This window comes from Rhinichthys klamathensis, unplaced genomic scaffold, assembly GCF_029890125.1.
Source record: "Rhinichthys klamathensis goyatoka isolate OS25496 unplaced genomic scaffold, OSU_Roscu_1.1 h1tg000562l_1, whole genome shotgun sequence".
Lineage (NCBI taxonomy): Eukaryota > Metazoa > Chordata > Actinopteri > Cypriniformes > Leuciscidae > Rhinichthys > Rhinichthys klamathensis.
Genome location: NW_026607028.1, coordinates 575,072 through 596,395, shown reverse-complemented (window position 1 = coordinate 596,395; position 21,324 = coordinate 575,072). Strand labels below are relative to the sequence as shown.

Sequence of the window (21,324 nt, the reverse complement as noted above, 5' to 3'; positions counted from 1 at the left end):
CTGATTTCCTCACCGAGAAGCACGGCCAAATAAATGTTTGCATGTGAAAAAGAACTCCTTCGAGCCGGAGTCGAACCAGCGACCTAAGGATTGCCAATTTGCCTCCTACAGTCCTCCGCTCTACCAGCTGAGCTATCGAAGGCACGCTGGTTGGGGACAGAACCTCAACCTATCAGGTTGCTGAAGCTCCGCCGCTGGCTAAAAGTGCTACTAGCACAGACAGACGTGCTGGCTGTTTCGATAAGTGAAGTAAAGGCAAACCCAGCTTCCCATACCGGGAGCCGAATCCGGGCCGCCTGGGTGAAAACTAGGAATCCTGACTGCTAGACCATATGGGATCTTCCTCCCGCCCTGAGCTGGCCTTTTGACTTTTAGTGTGTGACCGCCCCCTTTAAGAACATGGGAATGATCCGAAGGGATTGTTTACGGAATTCAATTTCATCAGGCTCACCGGAGGGAGCTCTCATTTGCCTTGCCCAGGGGGTTCAGTTTCCTCCCATTCCTGCGTTGGCATAACAGACACTGTAAACTGGTCGTAAAGCAAGGTCCTTGTGACAGTACTCATGCAATGCATTTGAAAAGACGCATGGTATTGTATGGTAACCGTAATCCCACTGACAAAGCAGCCTATTGTTGGACTGTCAATTTTCTCCTGGAGGAAAATACAAGCCCTAGTGGTCTTGCTGGGAAATGTGGTAGAGTCCCACAGCCGGGCTTGAGGGGAAGGACTCAACAGACCTTCCCTGGTGGTCTAGTGGTTAGGATTCGGCGCTCTCACCGCCGCGGCCCGGGTTCGATTCCCGGTCAGGGAATGAGCTTTTGCCCTCCAGCGGCGGTCGTGATTGCAAAATGGCGGACAACGAAATCAAGTGCTGATGGCCTCGTCGAGAAGCACTGCCAAAGAAATGTTTGCGCGTGAAAATGAACTCCTTCGAGCCTGAGTCGAACCAGTGACCTAAGGATTGCCAACTTGCCTCCTATCGAAGGCACTCTGGTCAGGGACAGAACCTCAACCTATCAGGTTGCTGAAGCTCCGCCGCTGGCTAAAAGTGCTACTAGCACAGACAGACGTGCTGGCTGTTTCGATAAGTGAAGCAAAGGCAACCCCAGCTTCCCATACCGGAAGTCAAACCCGGGCCGCCGCTAGACCATATGGGATCGTCCTCCCGCCTGGAGCAGGCCTTTTGGCTTTTAGTGTGTGACCGCCCCCTTTAAGAACATGGGAATGATCCGTAGGGATTGTTTACTGAATTCAATTTCATCAGGCTCACCGGAGGGAGCTCTCATTTGCCTTGCCCAGGGGGTTCAGTTTCCTCCCATTCCTGCGTTGGCATAACAGACACTGTAAACTGGTCGTAAAGCAAGGTCCTTGTGACAGTACTCATGCAATGCATTTTAAAAAAAGCTTGGTATTGTATGGTAACCGTAATCCCACTGACAAAGCAGCCTATTGTTGGACTGTCAATTTTTAATATTAATCAACCAATCCAATAATAAGAATAACAAAAACTACGGGCTAATAAAACGGAATAATAAAATGGCTATGGGCTGACAGCGAAGCAAAAGAGGCAGAGTGAGCCAGCCAGGAGTCAAACCTAGAATCTTCTGATCCGTAGTCAGACGCGTTATCCATTGCGCCACTGGCCCACCGATCAGCTGTCCTTGAGCTTACACGGGACCTGTTGGTGTTCGACTGGGCAGAGGCCTGTCATGACATCTACTCTTTCTCATGCCATTAACAGGCCTCGAGCCAACGTCAGGAAGGGGTCCGATGAGGGGCCTGCTATAAAAACCTTCGAGATGAAGGCTTCACATATTGGGGATCTCGGTTGCTTTGTTTTCATGGCAAGTTGTGGTGTTGTTAGGATATTCCTACAGAGCCTGTGACAGTTTCTCAGCGGAAGAACTGGGATCCAGGGTCAGATACGTCTCCTCTCCTGGAGGAAAATACAAGCCATAGTGGTCTTGCTGGGAAATGTGATAGAGTCCCACAGCTGGGCTTGAGGGGAAGGGCTCAACAGACCTTCCCTGGTTGTCTAGTTGTTAGGATTTGGCGCTCTCACCGCCGCGGCCCAGGTTCGGTTCCCGGTCAGGGAACGAGCTTTTGCCCTCCAGCGGCGGACGTGATTGCAAAATGGCGGACTACGAAAACAAATGCTGATTTCCTCGCCGAGAAGCACGGCCAAATAAATGTTTGCATATGAAAAAGAACTCCTTCGAGCCGGAGTCGAACCAGCGACCTAAGGATTGCCAATTTGCCTCCTACAGTCCTCCGCTCTACCAGCTGAGCTATCGAAGGCACGCTGGTTGGGGACAGAACCTCAACCTATCAGGTTGCTGAAGCTCCGCCGCTGGCTAAAAGTGCTACTAGCACAGACAGACGTGCTGGCTGTTTCGATAAGTGAAGTAAAGGCAAACCCAGCTTCCCATACCGGGAGCCGAATCCGGGCCGCCTGGGTGAAAACTAGGAATCCTGACTGCTAGACCATATGGGATCTTCCTCCCGCCCTGAGCAGGCCTTTTGGCTTTTAGTGTGTGACCGCCCCCTTTAAGAACATGGGAATGATCCGAAGGGATTGTTTACTGAATTCAATTTCATCAGGCTCACCGGAGGGAGCTCTCATTTGCCTTGCCCAGGGGGTTCAGTTTCCTCCCATTCCTGCGTTGGCATAACAGACACTGTAAACTGGTCGTAAAGCAAGGTCCTTGTGACAGTACTCATGCAATGCATTTGAAAAGACGCATGGTATTGTATGGTAACCGTAATCCCACTGACAAAGCAGCCTATTGTTGGACTGTCAATTTTTAATATTAATCAACCAATCCAATAATAATAATAACAAAAACTACGGGCTAATAAAACGGAATAATAAAATGGCTATGGGCTGACAGCGAAGCAAAAGAGGCAGAGCGAGCCAGCCAGGAGTCGAACCTAGAATCTTCTGATCCGTAGTCAGACGCGTTATCCATTGCGCCACTGGCCCACCGATCAGGTGTCCTTGAGCTTACACGGGACCTGTTGGTGTTCGACTGGGCAGAGGCCTGTCATGACATCTACTCTTTCTCATGCCATTAACAGGCCTCGAGCCAACGTCAGGAAGGGGTCCGATGAGGGGCCTGCTATAAAAACCTTTCGAGATGGAGGCTTCACATATTGGGGATCTCGGTTGCTTTGTTTTCATGGCAAGTTGTGGTGTTGTTAGGATATTCCTACAGAGCCTGTGACAGTTTCTCAGCGGAAGAACTGGGATCCAGGGTCAGAGACGTCTCCTCTCCTGGAGGAAAATACAAGCCATAGTGGTCTTGCTGGGAAATGTGATAGAGTCCCACAGCTGGGCTTGAGGGGAAGGGCTCAACAGACCTTCCCTGGTTGTCTAGTTGTTAGGATTTGGCGCTCTCACCGCCGCGGCCCAGGTTCGGTTCCCGGTCAGGGAACGAGCTTTTGCCCTCCAGCGGCGGACGTGATTGCAAAATGGCGGACTACGAAAACAAATGCTGATTTCCTCGCCGAGAAGCACGGCCAAATAAATGTTTGCATGTGAAAAAGAACTCCTTCGAGCCGGAGTCGAACCAGCGACCTAAGGATTGCCAATTTGCCTCCTACAGTCCTCCGCTCTACCAGCTGAGCTATCGAAGGCACGCTGGTTGGGGACAGAACCTCAACCTATCAGGTTGCTGAAGCTCCGCCGCTGGCTAAAAGTGCTACTAGCACAGACAGACGTGCTGGCTGTTTCGATAAGTGAAGTAAAGGCAAACCCAGCTTCCCATACCGGGAGCCGAATCCGGGCCGCCTGGGTGAAAACTAGGAATCCTGACTGCTAGACCATATGGGATCTTCCTCCCGCCCTGAGCAGGCCTTTTGGCTTTTAGTGTGTGACCGCCCCCTTTAAGAACATGGGAATGATCCGAAGGGATTGTTTACTGAATTCAATTTCATCAGGCTCACCGGAGGGAGCTCTCATTTGCCTTGCCCAGGGGGTTCAGTTTCCTCCCATTCTTGCGTTGGCATAACAGACACTGTAAACTGGTCGTAAAGCAAGGTCCTTGTGACAGTACTCATGCAATGCATTTGAAAAGACGCATGGTATTGTATGGTAACCGTAATCCCACTGACAAAGCAGCCTATTGTTGGACTGTCAATTTTCTCCTGGAGGAAAATACAAGCCCTAGTGGTCTTGCTGGGAAATGTGGTAGAGTCCCACAGCCGGGCTTGAGGGGAAGGACTCAACAGACCTTCCCTGGTGGTCTAGTGGTTAGGATTCGGCGCTCTCACCGCCGCGGCCCGGGTTCGATTCCCGGTCAGGGAATGAGCTTTTGCCCTCCAGCGGCGGTCGTGATTGCAAAATGGCGGACAACGAAATCAAGTGCTGATGGCCTCGTCGAGAAGCACTGCCAAAGAAATGTTTGCGCGTGAAAATGAACTCCTTCGAGCCTGAGTCGAACCAGTGACCTAAGGATTGCCAACTTGCCTCCTATCGAAGGCACTCTGGTCAGGGACAGAACCTCAACCTATCAGGTTGCTGAAGCTCCGCCGCTGGCTAAAAGTGCTACTAGCACAGACAGACGTGCTGGCTGTTTTGATAAGTGAAGCAAAGGCAACCCCAGCTTCCCATACCGGAAGTCAAACCCGGGCCGCCGCTAGACCATATGGGATCGTCCTCCCGCCTGGAGCAGGCCTTTTGGCTTTTAGTGTGTGACCTCCCCCTTTAAGAACATGGGAATGATCCGTAGGGATTGTTTACTGAATTCAATTTCATCAGGCTCACCGGAGGGAGCTCTCATTTGCCTTGCCCAGGGGGTTCAGTTCCCTCCCATTCCTGCGTTGGCATAACAGACACTGTAAACTGGTCGTAAAGCAAGGTCCTTGTGACAGTACTCATGCAATGCATTTGAAAAGACGCATGGTATTGTATGGTAACCGTAATCCCACTGACAAAGCAGCCTATTGTTGGACTGTCAATTCTTAATATTAATCAACCAATCCAATAATAATAATAACAAAAACTACGGGCTAATAAAACGGAATAATAAAATGGCTATGGGCTGACAGCGAAGCAAAAGGCCTGTCATGACATCTACTCTTTCTCATGCCATTAACAGGCCTCGAGCCAACGTCAGGAAGGGGTCCGATGAGGGGCCTGCTATAAAAACCTTCGAGATGGAGGCTTCACATATTGGGGATCTCGGTTGCTTTGTTTTCATGGCAAGTTGTGGTGTTGTTAGGATATTCCTACAGAGCCTGTGACAGTTTCTCAGCGGAAGAACTGGGATCCAGGGTCAGAGACGTCTCCTCTCCTGGAGGAAAATACAAGCCATAGTGGTCTTGCTGGGAAATGTGATAGAGTCCCACAGCTGGGCTTGAGGGGAAGGGCTCAACAGACCTTCCCTGGTTGTCTAGTTGTTAGGATTTGGCGCTCTCACCGCCGCGGCCCAGGTTCGGTTCCCGGTCAGGGAACGAGCTTTTGCCCTCCAGCGGCGGACGTGATTGCAAAATGGCGGACTACGAAAACAAATGCTGATTTCCTCACCGAGAAGCACGGCCAAATAAATGTTTGCATGTGAAAAAGAACTCCTTCGAGCCGGAGTCGAACCAGCGACCTAAGGATTGCCAATTTGCCTCCTACAGTCCTCCGCTCTACCAGCTGAGCTATCGAAGGCACGCTGGTTAGGGACAGAACCTCAACCTATCAGGTTGCTGAAGCTCCGCCGCTGGCTAAAAGTGCTACTAGCACAGACAGACGTGCTGGCTGTTTCGATAAGTGAAGTAAAGGCAAACCCAGCTTCCCATACCGGGAGCCGAATCCGGGCCGCCTGGGTGAAAACTAGGAATCCTGACTGCTAGACCATATGGGATCTTCCTCCCGCCCTGAGCTGGCCTTTTGACTTTTAGTGTGTGACCGCCCCCTTTAAGAACATGGGAATGATCCGAAGGGATTGTTTACTGAATTCAATTTCATCAGGCTCACCGGAGGGAGCTCTCATTTGCCTTGCCCAGGGGGTTCAGTTTCCTCCCATTCCTGCGTTGGCATAACAGACACTGTAAACTGGTCGTAAAGCAAGGTCCTTGTGACAGTACTCATGCAATGCATTTGAAAAGACGCATGGTATTGTATGGTAACCGTAATCCCACTGACAAAGCAGCCTATTGTTGGACTGTCAATTTTCTCCTGGAGGAAAATACAAGCCCTAGTGGTCTTGCTGGGAAATGTGGTAGAGTCCCACAGCCGGGCTTGAGGGGAAGGACTCAACAGACCTTCCCTGGTGGTCTAGTGGTTAGGATTCGGCGCTCTCACCGCCGCGGCCCGGGTTCGATTCCCGGTCAGGGAATGAGCTTTTGCCCTCCAGCGGCGGTCGTGATTGCAAAATGGCGGACAACGAAATCAAGTGCTGATGGCCTCGTCGAGAAGCACTGCCAAAGAAATGTTTGCGCGTGAAAATGAACTCCTTCGAGCCTGAGTCGAAACAGTGACCTAAGGATTGCCAACTTGCCTCCTATCGAAGGCACTCTGGTCAGGGACAGAACCTCAACCTATCAGGTTGCTGAAGCTCCGCCGCTGGCTAAAAGTGCTACTAGCACAGACAGACGTGCTGGCTGTTTCGATAAGTGAAGCAAAGGCAACCCCAGCTTCCCATTCCGGAAGTCAAACCCGGGCCGCCGCTAGACCATATGGGATCGTCCTCCCGCCTGGAGCAGGCCTTTTGGCTTTTAGTGTGTGACCGCCCCCTTTAAGAACATGGGAATGATCCGCAGGGATTGTTTACTGAATTCAATTTCATCAGGCTCACCGGAGGGAGCTCTCATTTGCCTTGCCCAGGGGGTTCAGTTTCCTCCCATTCCTGCGTTGGCATAACAGACACTGTAAACTGGTCGTAAAGCAAGGTCCTTGTGACAGTACTCATGCAATGCATTTGAAAAGACGCATGGTATTGTATGGTAACCGTAATCCCACTGACAAAGCAGCCTATTGTTGGACTGTCAATTTTTAATATTAATCAACCAATCCAATAATAATAATAACAAAAACTACGGGCTAATAAAACGGAATAATAAAATGGCTATGGGCTGACAGCGAAGCAAAAGAGGCAGAGCGAGCCAGCCAGGAGTCGAACCTAGAATCTTCTGATCCGTAGTCAGACGCGTTATCCATTGCGCCACTGGCCCACCGATCAGGTGTTACGGATTAGTTTTGTTTTGGGTTTTTTCTGTTTGTTTTTTCTCTCTTTTGATAGGTTGTCAGATAAGGATCCACACCTGTCTTGAGTTTGTGGATGGATATAAGATGTCTGCCCTCTGTCTACCGGGAGGCCTGCAGTTGTGCTGAGGAGCTGGACCTTCATATTGTTTTTCTCTTAAGTGTTTGTTTATTTACTGTTGAACAACTATTTTCTTTATTACTTACCCCTAGATTTAAATAAATATATTGTTAAATATATTTTTGGACTCTGAACCCTTTCTTTTGTTACTTCCTTGAGCCGGAACGTAACAATTGGGGGCTCGTCCTCAAAGTTTTTTTTTGGTTAGAATTCGGAAGGTCCAGCTTCTATTGAAAAAAAGGTATTGTTTGTAAATTTTTCGCTAGCGCCTGTGTATGTGTAGGCGGAGCGTATTTGACTAGGCTACTATTCGATTCACCTGCGTGTGGCTTGGCGTTCTGGCGCTAGCAAACAGTGGGTGTTTGTTGGGAAATGTGCGCGAGAGTTTTCGGTGTCTTTAAATCGGTGGATTTTCTTCATCATAGGGTTCAATTGAAGAGAAAGTAAGTGGAACCCGAAATAGACCATTAGATATGGTAAGTGTATTGATTTCTCTTAATATTTCCCATTGTAAAAACGTTTGTTTCTTTTGATAGGCTAGCTTTGGCAGGATTTTGATGGGTATGTTTACTCTGGTACTCTGCTCGGTTAGCTAGGATTGCTGAAAGAAAGGTAATTTGTCAGCGAACTCTGTATTTTGTTGCACAAATAGTGAGGTTCCCCGGTAGGTTTAGCAACGCATCGCGTTGATCTTTTTTTTATTTTAGTTTGTTGTTTTTGTGCTGACGCTGAGTTGAGAGCACTGCCGCGATTGTATGTCTCACTGGTTTGTCCGTGAGTTTATACATCTGACGGTATTTGAGTGCTTAAAGATACTCGACTCTTGGTGGAGGCATGAAGACTAGGGTTGAGTTATTTTAGGGGAGAGGAGAGAGAGAGTAGGGGGAATAGTCACTTTTTGGTGCTTGTAAGTCAGAGTGAACGACTACGAGTTCTGCTGAATAGAATAGAGAATGGCTACTGAGTTAGACTTATTTTTTGAATCTCCTAGTGAGGAATTCTTTGACCAATTAACGAAAGAACAGTTGTTGGAGGTGGCCGCTAAGTATGATATCTGCTTAACCACCAAAGAAAAAAAGTTAAAAGAGTCTGTTGCACTAATTGTTAAAGCCACTCTAGTTAAGTTAGAGGTTTTTGATCCTGATAAGCCTGTTGGTTCTGATGAAGATGATGATAGCACTGCACAAACTTCAGTTATTGCTTCCAAGTTCTCTTTTGAGCAACAAAAAGAACTAATGCTTTTAGAGTTAGAAAAGGCGAAAATGAATCGTGAAATTGAAATTCGTAAATTGGAGGTTGAGGCTTTGCGGTTTCAGTTAATTGAGGAGGGTAAACTGGGGGACAGTGCAAGTGCTCTAACCAGATCTGTCAGAAAAGGGTTGGATGTAGCCAATAATATTAAGCTGATACCCAAATTTAGTGAAACTGATGTAGACACATTCTTTAGTTTGTTTGAGCGCTTGGCAGATGTTATGAAATGGCCAGATTCTGAACAGACTTTGATGTTACAGTGTGTGTTAACCGGTAAGGCACAAAAAGCTTACTCCTCTTTGAGTGTTCGTGATAGTCAGAATTATCATAAGGTTAAGGAGGCTGTTCTGAAGGCTTATGAGCTGGTGCCAGAAGCCTATCGGCAGAAATTTAGAAACATGCGAAAACCTGCAGAACAGACGTATTGTGAGTTTGTGAGAGACTTAAAGATCCAGTTAGATCGCTGGTGTGCTGCTTCAGGAGTAACTAGTCGGGAAAATCTTCACGAGTTGTTCCTGTTAGAACAGTTTAAAAGCACTTTGTCTGAGCATGTTTCCATCTTTCTGACTGATCGTAATGTTACATCTACGGAGGAGGCTGCCATTCTTACTGATGAGTATGTACTCACTCATAAATGTGAAGTAAAGAAAAGTAGGTTCAAGTTCAGTGAAAGTCCAACAGAGAATGTAACTGTCCGTCATGCCTGGGCTGATAATAATAAGAGTGAGAGGAATTTTAAAAGTTACGCTGATAAAAATGACCGGTGTGCTTATTGTCATTTAAAGGGACACTGGAAAAAGGATTGTTTAGCACTTAAAGGGAAACTGATGCGTGTTAAATCTGAACCCAAGCCTGCTCTTGCTGTTTCGTCTGTTCAGACAGATAATAATTCTGACTGCTGTCTTGATATTTTGCAGAATCTGGAGAAACCAGCGGTACGTTACAATGTTGGAGATGTTGGATATTCTCCCTTTATTACAGAAGGCTATGTGTCACTGCTTGAAAGTACTGAGAAGGTTCCTATTAAGGTTCTCCGAGACACGGGAGCATCAGAATCATTCATTTTGCAATCTGTTCTTCCTTTTACTCAGGAGTCCAATACAGGGAACAGTGTGCTGATTCGCGGTATTGGGTTGCAAACATTGTCTGTACCCCTGCATAACATGTTTCTCCAATCTGATTTAGTAAATGGAGCAGTTGTGATGGGAGTCCGTCCTTCACTACCAATGGAAGGAGTTTCAGTGATCTTGGGGAATAATCTGGCGGGTGACCGTGTGTGGCGTGATGTTCCACCTCCACCTGTGGTTGCTACTTGTCCTGCCCCATTGGGTGACAATGATATATCCCAGCAGTATCCAGAGGTATTTGTGTCTTGTGCACTCACGCGTGCAATGCGTAAACAGTCAGCCGATGCAAAACTAAGGGATGTGAAGGATTTGTTAACGTCTAAGAGAGTGGTGCCAGGTCTCCTTGCTTTGCCTTCTATTCCCCATCAGGTTTGGGTGTCTGCTCAGAAAGAGGATTCATCTCTGAACTCGCTGTTTGATGCTGCTTTGTCTCCTGATGTAGCAGAGAGTTCCGTTAATGGGTACTTCATTGAAAATGGGACACTATTGCGGAAGTGGACTTCTAACACAGAGGGAGGTTTGACGGAACCAATTATACAGGTAGTAGTGCCTGTTTCTTTGCGAAATTCTGTATTGGATTCTGCTCATGGCGGGGTGTCTGGACATTTGGGCGTAAATAAAACCTACCAACATTTGCTGCAGTACTTTTACTGGCCTCGTATTAAGAGTGACGTAAGGCAGTATATTAAGACTTGTTCGATCTGTCAGCTGACTGGAAAACCAAATCAAACCATAAAACCTGTGCCTTTGTATCCCATACCTGTTATGGAACAGCCTTTTCAGCATCTTCTAGTGGATTGTGTTGGGCCTTTACCACCTTCAAAGTCTGGTAGCGTTTACTTATTGACCGTGATGTGTCAGAGCACTCGGTATCCTGCGGCTTTTCCTTTGCGTTCAATCACCACACGATCAGTTGTAAAAGCCTTGTCCCAGTTCATTTCTATTTTTGGAATTCCAAAAGTTGTTCAGAGTGATCAGGGGACAAACTTTACATCTAATATGTTTCAAGAAGTTCTGCGGCAGCTTGGCATTAGGCATAACAAGTCCAGTGCATACCATGCGGAAAGTCAGGGTGCCCTAGAGCGTTTCCATCAGACGTTAAAATCTTTGTTGAGGGCATATTGCACTGAGTTAAAAGGTGATTGGGAAGAAGGGTTGCCTTGGTTGTTATTGGCCACACGTGAGGTTATCCAGGAGAGTTTGGGATTTAGTCCCAATCAGCTAGTCTTTGGACATTGTGTACGAGGACCCATGGCAGTACTGAGTAAAGCTGCGCTACCGGAGGAGCCACCACAGAGTCTGATTCAGTATATACAGGGTTTTCGTCGACGTCTAGTCCTGGCTGGGGAATTGGCAAGAGAAAAGTTGGAAAAAACTCAGGGAAAGATGAAATGCTGGTTTGATCGTAAGTCCGAGGTTCGCATGTTTAGTCCAGGAGATCAGGTGTTAGCCTTATTTTCTTTACCAGATTCTCCTTTCTGTGCAAGGTTTTTAGGACCTTACACTGTGCTTAAAAAAATGTCTGATCAAAATTATATTCTTTCTACCCCTGAGCGCAGGAAACCTACCCAGTTGTGCCATGTGAATTTATTAAAACCCTTTTACTCTCGTAATGTTGCTCCTGAAGTCGTTCCTTCCTCAGTTGCGCTAGCTAGTTTAAGTCAAAAAGGTGACGTACAACAGGATGTGAAATCACCTGATGATGTCATCTTACAACCTCGTCTAAAAAACTCTGAGACTTTGGCTAACCTAGAAGAATGGGTAAAACATTTATCTTGCAAACAACGTTTCGAGTTAAAATCTATGCTGACTGAGTTTTCTGTTCTCTTTTCAGATACTCCTTCTCGTACCCACTTGATTGAACACGATATAGATGTTGGTGATGTTAAACCTGTCCGGCAACGATTTTATCGTGTATCGTTTGACAAACGTCAGAAATTGGAGGCTGAAGTCAGTTACATGCTTGAAAACAACATAGCAAAGCCTTCCTTTTCAGATTGGGCTTCGCCTTGTTTGTTAGTGGGAAAGCCAGACGGCACTCAGCGTTTTTGCACTGACTATAGACGAGTAAATATTCTAACTAGACCTGACTCATACCCGTTGCCTAGGATGGAAGATTGTGTTGACCAAGTTGGATCAGCTACTTTTGTCAGTAAATTTGATTTGCTCAAAGGGTACTGGCAGGTGCCTTTGACCACCCGAGCACAGGATATTTCCTCTTTCATTACTCCGTTTGGACTATATTCTTACACCGTAATGAGTTTTGGTCTTAGAAATGCTCCAGCTACATTTCAGCGGCTAATGAACAGAGTGACCGCTGGTTTAGAGGGCTGTGCCGTGTACCTAGATGACATTGTTATTTATAGTGACACATGGGATCAACACCTTATCCGAATTCGTGCACTGTTTGAACGATTGTCAGATGCCAAACTAACAGTTAACCTGGCAAAGTGTGAGTTTGCCAGGGCTACTGTGACTTACCTGGGCAAGGTTGTTGGAATGGGCAAAGTGCGACCTGTACGTGCTAAAGTCATAGCGATTGACCAATTTCCTAGCCCTCAGACTAAACGTGAATTGATGAGATTTTTAGGAATGGCTGGGTATTACAGGAGTTTTTGTCCCAACTTTTCTTCTGTTGTTGCCCCGCTCACGGATTTGTTACAAGCAAAGGCTAAATTTGTGTGGACTCCAAAATGTGAAAGTGCCTTTGAGAATGTTAAACGCTTGCTCACGTCATCTCCTGTTCTGACAGCTCCTCGACTTGATAAACCATTCAAACTTCAGGTGGATGCTAGTCAGGTTGGAGCGGGAGCTGTTCTGCTGCAGGTTGATGAGAATGGTATCGATCGCCCTGTCAGCTATTTTTCACGGAAATTCAATTCATATCAGACCAACTATTCGACTATCGAGAAAGAGGCGTTAGCGTTGATCTGGTCCCTGCAGCATTTTGAGGTTTATGTGTCTTGTGGGACTATGCCCACTGTGGTGTACACCGACCATAACCCTCTTACATTTCTTCACTCTCTGCAGAATCCAAATCAGCGTCTTATTAGGTGGTCTCTTTTCTTACAGCCTTATGCTTTGGAGATTCGTCATGTGAAAGGCGTAGATAATGTCTTAGCTGACGCCTTGTCCCGTGCCCCATGTGGTGGAGAATAAGTCTTTTGACAATCATTTTCCTCTTCTCTTTTCTTTCTTTGGTTTTCAATTCCTTAATTTTGCTTTCTCCAGGCGCCGGGAGATTGCTGGTTTCGAAACCAAGAGATGCGGGGAGTTGGGAAAGTTGTAATGGTTAATGACTTGGTGTTAACTCCGGTAGGGTTGTTTTTGTTCCTCATAAACTTATGTATGCTTTGGGGTTGGAAATTGTATAAGGTAGAGTTTCTAACGAGAATCTCTCCCTTTTTAAGGGGGGAGGTGTTACGGATTAGTTTTGTTTTGGGTTTTTTCTGTTTGTTTTTTCTCTCTTTTGATAGGTTGTCAGATAAGGATCCACACCTGTCTTGAGTTTGTGGATGGATATAAGATGTCTGCCCTCTGTCTACCGGGAGGCCTGCAGTTGTGCTGAGGAGCTGGACCTTCATATTGTTTTTCTCTTAAGTGTTTGTTTATTTACTGTTGAACAACTATTTTCTTTATTACTTACCCCTAGATTTAAATAAATATATTGTTAAATATATTTTTGGACTCTGAACCCTTTCTTTTGTTACTTCCTTGAGCCGGAACGTAACAATGAGCTTACACGGGACCTGTTGGTGTTCGACTGGGCAGAGGCCTGTCATGACATCTACTCTTTCTCATGCCATTAACAGGCCTCGAGCCAACGTCAGGAAGGGGTCCGATGAGGGGCCTGCTATAAAAACCTTCGAGATGGAGGCTTCACATATTGGGGATCTCGGTTGCTTTGTTTTCATGGCAAGTTGTGGTGTTGTTAGGATATTCCTACAGAGCCTGTGACAGTTTCTCAGCGGAAGAACTGGGATCCAGGGTCAGAGACGTCTCCTCTCCTGGAGGAAAATACAAGCCATAGTGGTCTTGCTGGGAAATGTGATAGAGTCCCACAGCTGGGCTTGAGGGGAAGGGCTCAACAGACCTTCCCTGGTTGTCTAGTTGTTAGGATTTGGCGCTCTCACCGCCGCGGCCCAGGTTCGGTTCCCGGTCAGGGAACGAGCTTTTGCCCTCCAGCGGCGGACGTGATTGCAAAATGGCGGACTACGAAAACAAATGCTGATTTCCTCACCGAGAAGCACGGCCAAATAAATGTTTGCATGTGAAAAAGAACTCCTTCGAGCCGGAGTCGAACCAGCGACCTAAGGATTGCCAATTTGCCTCCTACAGTCCTCCGCTCTACCAGCTGAGCTATCGAAGGCACGCTGGTTGGGGACAGAACCTCAACCTATCAGGTTGCTGAAGCTCCGCCGCTGGCTAAAAGTGCTACTAGCACAGACAGACGTGCTGGCTGTTTCGATAAGTGAAGTAAAGGCAAACCCAGCTTCCCATACCGGGAGCCGAATCCGGGCCGCCTGGGTGAAAACTAGGAATCCTGACTGCTAGACCATATGGGATCTTCCTCCCGCCCTGAGCTGGCCTTTTGACTTTTAGTGTGTGACCGCCCCCTTTAAGAACATGGGAATGATCCGAAGGGATTGTTTACGGAATTCAATTTCATCAGGCTCACCGGAGGGAGCTCTCATTTGCCTTGCCCAGGGGGTTCAGTTTCCTCCCATTCCTGCGTTGGCATAACAGACACTGTAAACTGGTCGTAAAGCAAGGTCCTTGTGACAGTACTCATGCAATGCATTTGAAAAGACGCATGGTATTGTATGGTAACCGTAATCCCACTGACAAAGCAGCCTATTGTTGGACTGTCAATTTTCTCCTGGAGGAAAATACAAGCCCTAGTGGTCTTGCTGGGAAATGTGGTAGAGTCCCACAGCCGGGCTTGAGGGGAAGGACTCAACAGACCTTCCCTGGTGGTCTAGTGGTTAGGATTCGGCGCTCTCACCGCCGCGGCCCGGGTTCGATTCCCGGTCAGGGAATGAGCTTTTGCCCTCCAGCGGCGGTCGTGATTGCAAAATGGCGGACAACGAAATCAAGTGCTGATGGCCTCGTCGAGAAGCACTGCCAAAGAAATGTTTGCGCGTGAAAATGAACTCCTTCGAGCCTGAGTCGAACCAGTGACCTAAGGATTGCCAACTTGCCTCCTATCGAAGGCACTCTGGTCAGGGACAGAACCTCAACCTATCAGGTTGCTGAAGCTCCGCCGCTGGCTAAAAGTGCTACTAGCACAGACAGACGTGCTGGCTGTTTCGATAAGTGAAGCAAAGGCAACCCCAGCTTCCCATACCGGAAGTCAAACCCGGGCCGCCGCTAGACCATATGGGATCGTCCTCCCGCCTGGAGCAGGCCTTTTGGCTTTTAGTGTGTGACCGCCCCCTTTAAGAACATGGGAATGATCCGTAGGGATTGTTTACTGAATTCAATTTCATCAGGCTCACCGGAGGGAGCTCTCATTTGCCTTGCCCAGGGGGTTCAGTTTCCTCCCATTCCTGCGTTGGCATAACAGACACTGTAAACTGGTCGTAAAGCAAGGTCCTTGTGACAGTACTCATGCAATGCATTTTAAAAAAAGCTTGGTATTGTATGGTAACCGTAATCCCACTGACAAAGCAGCCTATTGTTGGACTGTCAATTTTTAATATTAATCAACCAATCCAATAATAAGAATAACAAAAACTACGGGCTAATAAAACGGAATAATAAAATGGCTATGGGCTGACAGCGAAGCAAAAGAGGCAGAGTGAGCCAGCCAGGAGTCAAACCTAGAATCTTCTGATCCGTAGTCAGACGCGTTATCCATTGCGCCACTGGCCCACCGATCAGCTGTCCTTGAGCTTACACGGGACCTGTTGGTGTTCGACTGGGCAGAGGCCTGTCATGACATCTACTCTTTCTCATGCCATTAACAGGCCTCGAGCCAACGTCAGGAAGGGGTCCGATGAGGGGCCTGCTATAAAAACCTTCGAGATGAAGGCTTCACATATTGGGGATCTCGGTTGCTTTGTTTTCATGGCAAGTTGTGGTGTTGTTAGGATATTCCTACAGAGCCTGTGACAGTTTCTCAGCGGAAGAACTGGGATCCAGGGTCAGATACGTCTCCTCTCCTGGAGGAAAATACAAGCCATAGTGGTCTTGCTGGGAAATGTGATAGAGTCCCACAGCTGGGCTTGAGGGGAAGGGCTCAACAGACCTTCCCTGGTTGTCTAGTTGTTAGGATTTGGCGCTCTCACCGCCGCGGCCCAGGTTCGGTTCCCGGTCAGGGAACGAGCTTTTGCCCTCCAGCGGCGGACGTGATTGCAAAATGGCGGACTACGAAAACAAATGCTGATTTCCTCGCCGAGAAGCACGGCCAAATAAATGTTTGCATATGAAAAAGAACTCCTTCGAGCCGGAGTCGAACCAGCGACCTAAGGATTGCCAATTTGCCTCCTACAGTCCTCCGCTCTACCAGCTGAGCTATCGAAGGCACGCTGGTTGGGGACAGAACCTCAACCTATCAGGTTGCTGAAGCTCCGCCGCTGGCTAAAAGTGCTACTAGCACAGACAGACGTGCTGGCTGTTTCGATAAGTGAAGTAAAGGCAAACCCAGCTTCCCATACCGGGAGCCGAATCCGGGCCGCCTGGGTGAAAACTAGGAATCCTGACTGCTAGACCATATGGGATCTTCCTCCCGCCCTGAGCAGGCCTTTTGGCTTTTAGTGTGTGACCGCCCCCTTTAAGAACATGGGAATGATCCGAAGGGATTGTTTACTGAATTCAATTTCATCAGGCTCACCGGAGGGAGCTCTCATTTGCCTTGCCCAGGGGGTTCAGTTTCCTCCCATTCCTGCGTTGGCATAACAGACACTGTAAACTGGTCGTAAAGCAAGGTCCTTGTGACAGTACTCATGCAATGCATTTGAAAAGACGCATGGTATTGTATGGTAACCGTAATCCCACTGACAAAGCAGCCTATTGTTGGACTGTCAATTTTCTCCTGGAGGAAAATACAAGCCCTAGTGGTCTTGCTGGGAAATGTGGTAGAGTCCCACAGCCGGGCTTGAGGGGAAGGACTCAACAGACCTTCCCTGGTGGTCTAGTGGTTAGGATTCGGCGCTCTCACCGCCGAGGCCCGGGTTCGATTCCCGGTCAGGGAATGAGCTTTTGCCCTCCAGCGGTGGTCGTGATTGCAAAATGGCGGACAACGAAATCAAGTGCTGATGGCCTCGTTGAGAAGCACTGCCAAAGAAATGTTTGTGCGTGAAAATGAACTCCTTCGAGCCGGAGTCGAACCAGTGACCTAAGGATTGCCAACTTGCCTCCTATCGAAGGCACTCTGGTCAAGGACAGAACCTCAACCTATCAGGTTGCTGAAGCTCCGCCGCTGGCTAAAAGTGCTACTAGCACAGACAGACGTGCTGGCTGTTTCGATAAGTGAAGCAAAGGCAACCCCAGCTTCCCATACCGGAAGTCAAACCCGGGCCGCCGCTAGACCATATGGGATCGTCCTCCCGCCTGGAGCAGGCCTTTTGGCTTTTAGTGTGTGACCGCCCCCTTTAAGAACATGGGAATGATCCGTAGGGATTGTTTACTGAATTCAATTTCATCAGGCTCACCGGAGGGAGCTCTCATTTGCCTTGCCCAGGGGGTTCAGTTTCCTCCCATTCCTGCGTTGGCATAACAGACACTGTAAACTGGTCGTAAAGCAAGGTCCTTGTGACAGTACTCATGCAATGCATTTGAAAAGACGCATGGTATTGTATGGTAACCGTAATCCCACTGACAAAGCAGCCTATTGTTGGACTGTCAATTTTTAATATTAATCAACCAATCCAATAATAAGAATAACAAAAACTACGGGCTAATAAAACGGAATAATAAAATGGCTATGGGCTGACAGCGAAGCAAAAGAGGCAGAGTGAGCCAGCCAGGAGTCGAACCTAGAATCTTCTGATCCGTAGTCAGACGCGTTATCCATTGCGCCACTGGCCCACCGATCAGGTGTCCTTGAGCTTACACGGGACCTGTTGGTGTTCGACTGGGCAGAGGCCTGTCATGACATCTACTCTTTCTCATGCCATTAACAGGCCTCGAGCCAACGTCAGGAAGGGGTCCGATGAGGGGCCTGCTATAAAAACCTTCGAGATGGAGGCTTCACATATTGGGGATCTCGGTTGCTTTGTTTTCATGGCAAGTTGTGGTGTTGTTAGGATATTCCTACAGAGCCTGTGACAGTTTCTCAGCGGAAGAACTGGGATCCAGGGTCAGAGACGTCTCCTCTCCTGGAGGAAAATACAAGCCATAGTGGTCTTGCTGGGAAATGTGATAGAGTCCCACAGCTGGGCTTGAGGGGAAGGGCTCAACAGACCTTCCCTGGTTGTCTAGTTGTTAGGATTTGGCGCTCTCACCGCCGCGGCCCAGGTTCGGTTCCCGGTCAGGGAACGAGCTTTTGCCCTCCAGCGGCGGACGTGATTGCAAAATGGCGGACTACGAAAACAAATGCTGATTTCCTCACCGAGAAGCACGGCCAAATAAATGTTTGCATGTGAAAAAGACCTCCTTCGAGCCGGAGTCGAACCAGCGACCTAAGGATTGCCAATTTGCCTCCTACAGTCCTCCGCTCTACCCGCTGAGCTATCGAAGGCACGCTGGTTGGGGACAGATCCTCAACCTATCAGGTTGCTGAAGCTCCGCCGCTGGCTAAAAGTGCTACTAGCACAGACAGACGTGCTGGCTGTTTCGATAAGTGAAGTAAAGGCAAACCCAGCTTCCCATACCGGGAGCCGAATCCGGGCCGCCTGGGTGAAAACTAGGAATCCTGACTGCTAGACCATATGGGATCTTCCTCCCGCCCTGAGCAGGCCTTTTGGCTTTTAGTGTGTGACCGCCCCCTTTAAGAACATGGGAATGATCCGAAGGGATTGTTTACTGAATTCAATTTCATCAGGCTCACCGGAGGGAGCTCTCATTTGCCTTGCCCAGGGGGTTCAGTTTCCTCCCATTCCTGCGTTGGCATAACAGACACTGTAAACTGGTCGTAAAGCAAGGTCCTTGTGACAGTACTCATGCAATGCATTTGAAAAGACGCATGGTATTGTATGGTAACCGTAATACCACTGACAAAGCAGCCTATTGTTGGACTGTCAATTTTCTCCTGGAGGAAAATACAAGCCCTAGTGGTCTTGCTGGGAAATGTGGTAGAGTCCCACAGCCGGGCTTGAGGGGAAGGACTCAACAGACCTTCCCTGGTGGTCTAGTGGTTAGGATTCGGCGCTCTCACCGCCGCGGCCCGGGTTCGATTCCCGGTCAGGGAATGAGCTTTTGCCCTCCAGCGGCGGTCGTGATTGCAAAATGGCGGACAACGAAATCAAGTGCTGATGGCCTCGTCGAGAAGCACTGCCAAAGAAATGTTTGCGCGTGAAAATGAACTCCTTCGAGCCTGAGTCGAACCAGTGACCTAAGGATTGCCAACTTGCCTCCTATCGAAGGCACTCTGGTCAGGGACAGAACCTCAACCTATCAGGTTGCTGAAGCACCGCCGCTGGCTAAAAGTGCTACTAGCACAGACAGACGTGCTGGCTGTTTCGATAAGTGAAGCAAAGGCAACCCCAGCTTCCCATACCGGAAGTCAAACCCGGGCCGCCGCTAGACCATACGGGATCGTCCTCCCGCCTGGAGCAGGCCTTTTGGCTTTTAGTGTGTGACCGCCCCCTTTAAGAACATGGGAATGATCCGTAGGGATTGTTTACTGAATTCAATTTCATCAGGCTCACCGGAGGGAGCTCTCATTTGCCTTGCCCAGGGGGTTCAGTTTCCTCCCATTCCTGCGTTGGCATAACAGACACTGTAAACTGGTCGTAAAGCAAGGTCCTTGTGACAGTACTCATGCAATGCATTTGAAAAGACGCATGGTATTGTATGGTAACCGTAATCCCACTGACAAAGCAGCCTATTGTTGGACTGTCAATTTTTAATATTAATCAACCAATCCAATAATAAGAATAACAAAAACTACGGGCTAATAAAACGGAATAATAAAATGGCTATGGGCTGACAGCGAAGCAAAAGAGGCAGAGTGAGCCAGCCAGGAGTCAAACCTAGAATCTTCTGATCCGTAGTCAGACGCGTTATCCATTGCGCCACTGGCCCACCGATCAGCTGTCCTTGAGCTTACACGGGACCTGTTGGTGTTCGACTGGGCAGAGGCCTGTCATGACATCTACTCTTTCTCATGCCATTAACAGGCCTCGAGCCAACGTCAGGAAGGGGTCCGATGAGGGGCCTGCTATAAAAACCTTCGAGATGAAGGCTTCACATATTGGGGATCTCGGTTGCTTTGTTTTCATGGCAAGTTGTGGTGTTGTTAGGATATTCCTACAGAGCCTGTGACAGTTTCTCAGCGGAAGAACTGGGATCCAGGGTCAGAGACGTCTCCTCTCCTGGAGGAAAATACAAGCCATAGTGGTCTTGCTGGGAAATGTGATAGAGTCCCACAGCTGGGCTTGAGGGGAAGGGCTCAACAGACCTTCCCTGGTTGTCTAGTTGTTAGGATTTGGCGCTCTCACCGCCGCGGCCCAGGTTCGGTTCCCGGTCAGGGAACGAGCTTTTGCCCTCCAGCGGCGGACGTGATTGCAAAATGGCGGACTACGAAAACAAATGCTGATTTCCTCGCCGAGAAGCACGGCCAAATAAATGTTTGCATATGAAAAAGAACTCCTTCGAGCCGGAGTCGAACCAGCGACCTAAGGATTGCCAATTTGCCTCCTACAGTCCTCCGCTCTACCAGCTGAGCTATCGAAGGCACGCTGGTTGGGGACAGAACCTCAACCTATCAGGTTGCTGAAGCTCCGCCGCTGGCTAAAAGTGCTACTAGCACAGACAGACGTGCTGGCTGTTTCGATAAGTGAAGTAAAGGCAAACCCAGCTTCCCATACCGGGAGCCGAATCCGGGCCGCCTGGGTGAAAACTAGGAATCCTGACTGCTAGACCATATGGGATCTTCCTCCCGCCCTGAGCAGGCCTTTTGGCTTTTAGTGTGTGACCGCCCCCTTTAAGAACATGGGAATGATCCGAAGGGATTGTTTACTGAATTCAATTTCATCAGGCTCACCGGAGGGAGCTCTCATTTGCCTTGCCCAGGGGGTTCAGTTTCCTCCCATTCCTGCGTTGGCATAACAGACACTGTAAACTGGTCGTAAAGCAAGGTCCTTGTGACAGTACTCATGCAATGCATTTGAAAAGACGCATGGTATTGTATGGTAACCGTAATCCCACTGACAAAGCAGCCTATTGTTGGACTGTCAATTTTCTCCTGGAGGAAAATACAAGCCCTAGTGGTCTTGCTGGGAAATGTGGTAGAGTCCCACAGCCGGGCTTGAGGGGAAGGACTCAACAGACCTTCCCTGGTGGTCTAGTGGTTAGGATTCGGCGCTCTCACCGCCGCGGCCCGGGTTCGATTCCCGGTCAGGGAATGAGCTTTTGCCCTCCAGCGGCGGTCGTGATTGCAAAATGGCGGACAACGAAATCAAGTGCTGATGGCCTCGTCGAGAAGCACTGCCAAAGAAATGTTTGCGCGTGAAAATGAACTCCTTCG

The 21,324-nt window shown here is 48.5% G+C and overlaps 18 non-coding genes across 18 annotated transcripts; 7 read left to right on the top strand and 11 right to left on the bottom strand.

Moving 5' to 3' along the window:
- Window positions 1-55: 55 nt before the first annotated feature.
- trnay-gua (transfer RNA tyrosine (anticodon GUA)) lies at window positions 56-142 on the bottom strand. The gene is given in 2 exon segments: window positions 56-91; window positions 106-142. It is a non-coding gene; the product is annotated as a tRNA-Tyr (tRNA).
- A 598-nt stretch (window positions 143-740) lies between these two features.
- trnae-cuc (transfer RNA glutamic acid (anticodon CUC)) lies at window positions 741-812 on the top strand. Its single transcript has one exon. It is a non-coding gene; the product is annotated as a tRNA-Glu (tRNA).
- Window positions 813-2,212: 1,400 nt separating this feature from the next.
- trnay-gua (transfer RNA tyrosine (anticodon GUA)) lies at window positions 2,213-2,299 on the bottom strand. The gene is given in 2 exon segments: window positions 2,213-2,248; window positions 2,263-2,299. It is a non-coding gene; the product is annotated as a tRNA-Tyr (tRNA).
- A 612-nt stretch (window positions 2,300-2,911) lies between these two features.
- Window positions 2,912-2,984, bottom strand: trnar-acg (transfer RNA arginine (anticodon ACG)). Its single transcript has one exon. It is a non-coding gene; the product is annotated as a tRNA-Arg (tRNA).
- Window positions 2,985-3,550: 566 nt separating this feature from the next.
- trnay-gua (transfer RNA tyrosine (anticodon GUA)) lies at window positions 3,551-3,637 on the bottom strand. The gene is given in 2 exon segments: window positions 3,551-3,586; window positions 3,601-3,637. It is a non-coding gene; the product is annotated as a tRNA-Tyr (tRNA).
- Window positions 3,638-4,235: 598 nt separating this feature from the next.
- trnae-cuc (transfer RNA glutamic acid (anticodon CUC)) lies at window positions 4,236-4,307 on the top strand. Its single transcript has one exon. It is a non-coding gene; the product is annotated as a tRNA-Glu (tRNA).
- A 1,263-nt stretch (window positions 4,308-5,570) lies between these two features.
- Window positions 5,571-5,657, bottom strand: trnay-gua (transfer RNA tyrosine (anticodon GUA)). Its single transcript is given in 2 exon segments — window positions 5,571-5,606; window positions 5,621-5,657. It is a non-coding gene; the product is annotated as a tRNA-Tyr (tRNA).
- Window positions 5,658-6,255: 598 nt separating this feature from the next.
- trnae-cuc (transfer RNA glutamic acid (anticodon CUC)) lies at window positions 6,256-6,327 on the top strand. Its single transcript has one exon. It is a non-coding gene; the product is annotated as a tRNA-Glu (tRNA).
- A 762-nt stretch (window positions 6,328-7,089) lies between these two features.
- Window positions 7,090-7,162, bottom strand: trnar-acg (transfer RNA arginine (anticodon ACG)). Its single transcript has one exon. It is a non-coding gene; the product is annotated as a tRNA-Arg (tRNA).
- A 6,812-nt stretch (window positions 7,163-13,974) lies between these two features.
- On the bottom strand, window positions 13,975-14,061 carry trnay-gua (transfer RNA tyrosine (anticodon GUA)). The gene is given in 2 exon segments: window positions 13,975-14,010; window positions 14,025-14,061. It is a non-coding gene; the product is annotated as a tRNA-Tyr (tRNA).
- A 598-nt stretch (window positions 14,062-14,659) lies between these two features.
- trnae-cuc (transfer RNA glutamic acid (anticodon CUC)) lies at window positions 14,660-14,731 on the top strand. The gene has a single exon. It is a non-coding gene; the product is annotated as a tRNA-Glu (tRNA).
- A 1,400-nt stretch (window positions 14,732-16,131) lies between these two features.
- On the bottom strand, window positions 16,132-16,218 carry trnay-gua (transfer RNA tyrosine (anticodon GUA)). Its single transcript is given in 2 exon segments — window positions 16,132-16,167; window positions 16,182-16,218. It is a non-coding gene; the product is annotated as a tRNA-Tyr (tRNA).
- Window positions 16,219-16,816: 598 nt separating this feature from the next.
- trnae-cuc (transfer RNA glutamic acid (anticodon CUC)) lies at window positions 16,817-16,888 on the top strand. Its single transcript has one exon. It is a non-coding gene; the product is annotated as a tRNA-Glu (tRNA).
- A 762-nt stretch (window positions 16,889-17,650) lies between these two features.
- Window positions 17,651-17,723, bottom strand: trnar-acg (transfer RNA arginine (anticodon ACG)). Its single transcript has one exon. It is a non-coding gene; the product is annotated as a tRNA-Arg (tRNA).
- Window positions 17,724-18,288: 565 nt separating this feature from the next.
- On the bottom strand, window positions 18,289-18,375 carry trnay-gua (transfer RNA tyrosine (anticodon GUA)). The gene is given in 2 exon segments: window positions 18,289-18,324; window positions 18,339-18,375. It is a non-coding gene; the product is annotated as a tRNA-Tyr (tRNA).
- A 598-nt stretch (window positions 18,376-18,973) lies between these two features.
- trnae-cuc (transfer RNA glutamic acid (anticodon CUC)) lies at window positions 18,974-19,045 on the top strand. The gene has a single exon. It is a non-coding gene; the product is annotated as a tRNA-Glu (tRNA).
- A 1,400-nt stretch (window positions 19,046-20,445) lies between these two features.
- On the bottom strand, window positions 20,446-20,532 carry trnay-gua (transfer RNA tyrosine (anticodon GUA)). Its single transcript is given in 2 exon segments — window positions 20,446-20,481; window positions 20,496-20,532. It is a non-coding gene; the product is annotated as a tRNA-Tyr (tRNA).
- A 598-nt stretch (window positions 20,533-21,130) lies between these two features.
- On the top strand, window positions 21,131-21,202 carry trnae-cuc (transfer RNA glutamic acid (anticodon CUC)). The gene has a single exon. It is a non-coding gene; the product is annotated as a tRNA-Glu (tRNA).
- The last annotated feature ends 122 nt before the right edge of the window (window positions 21,203-21,324 follow it).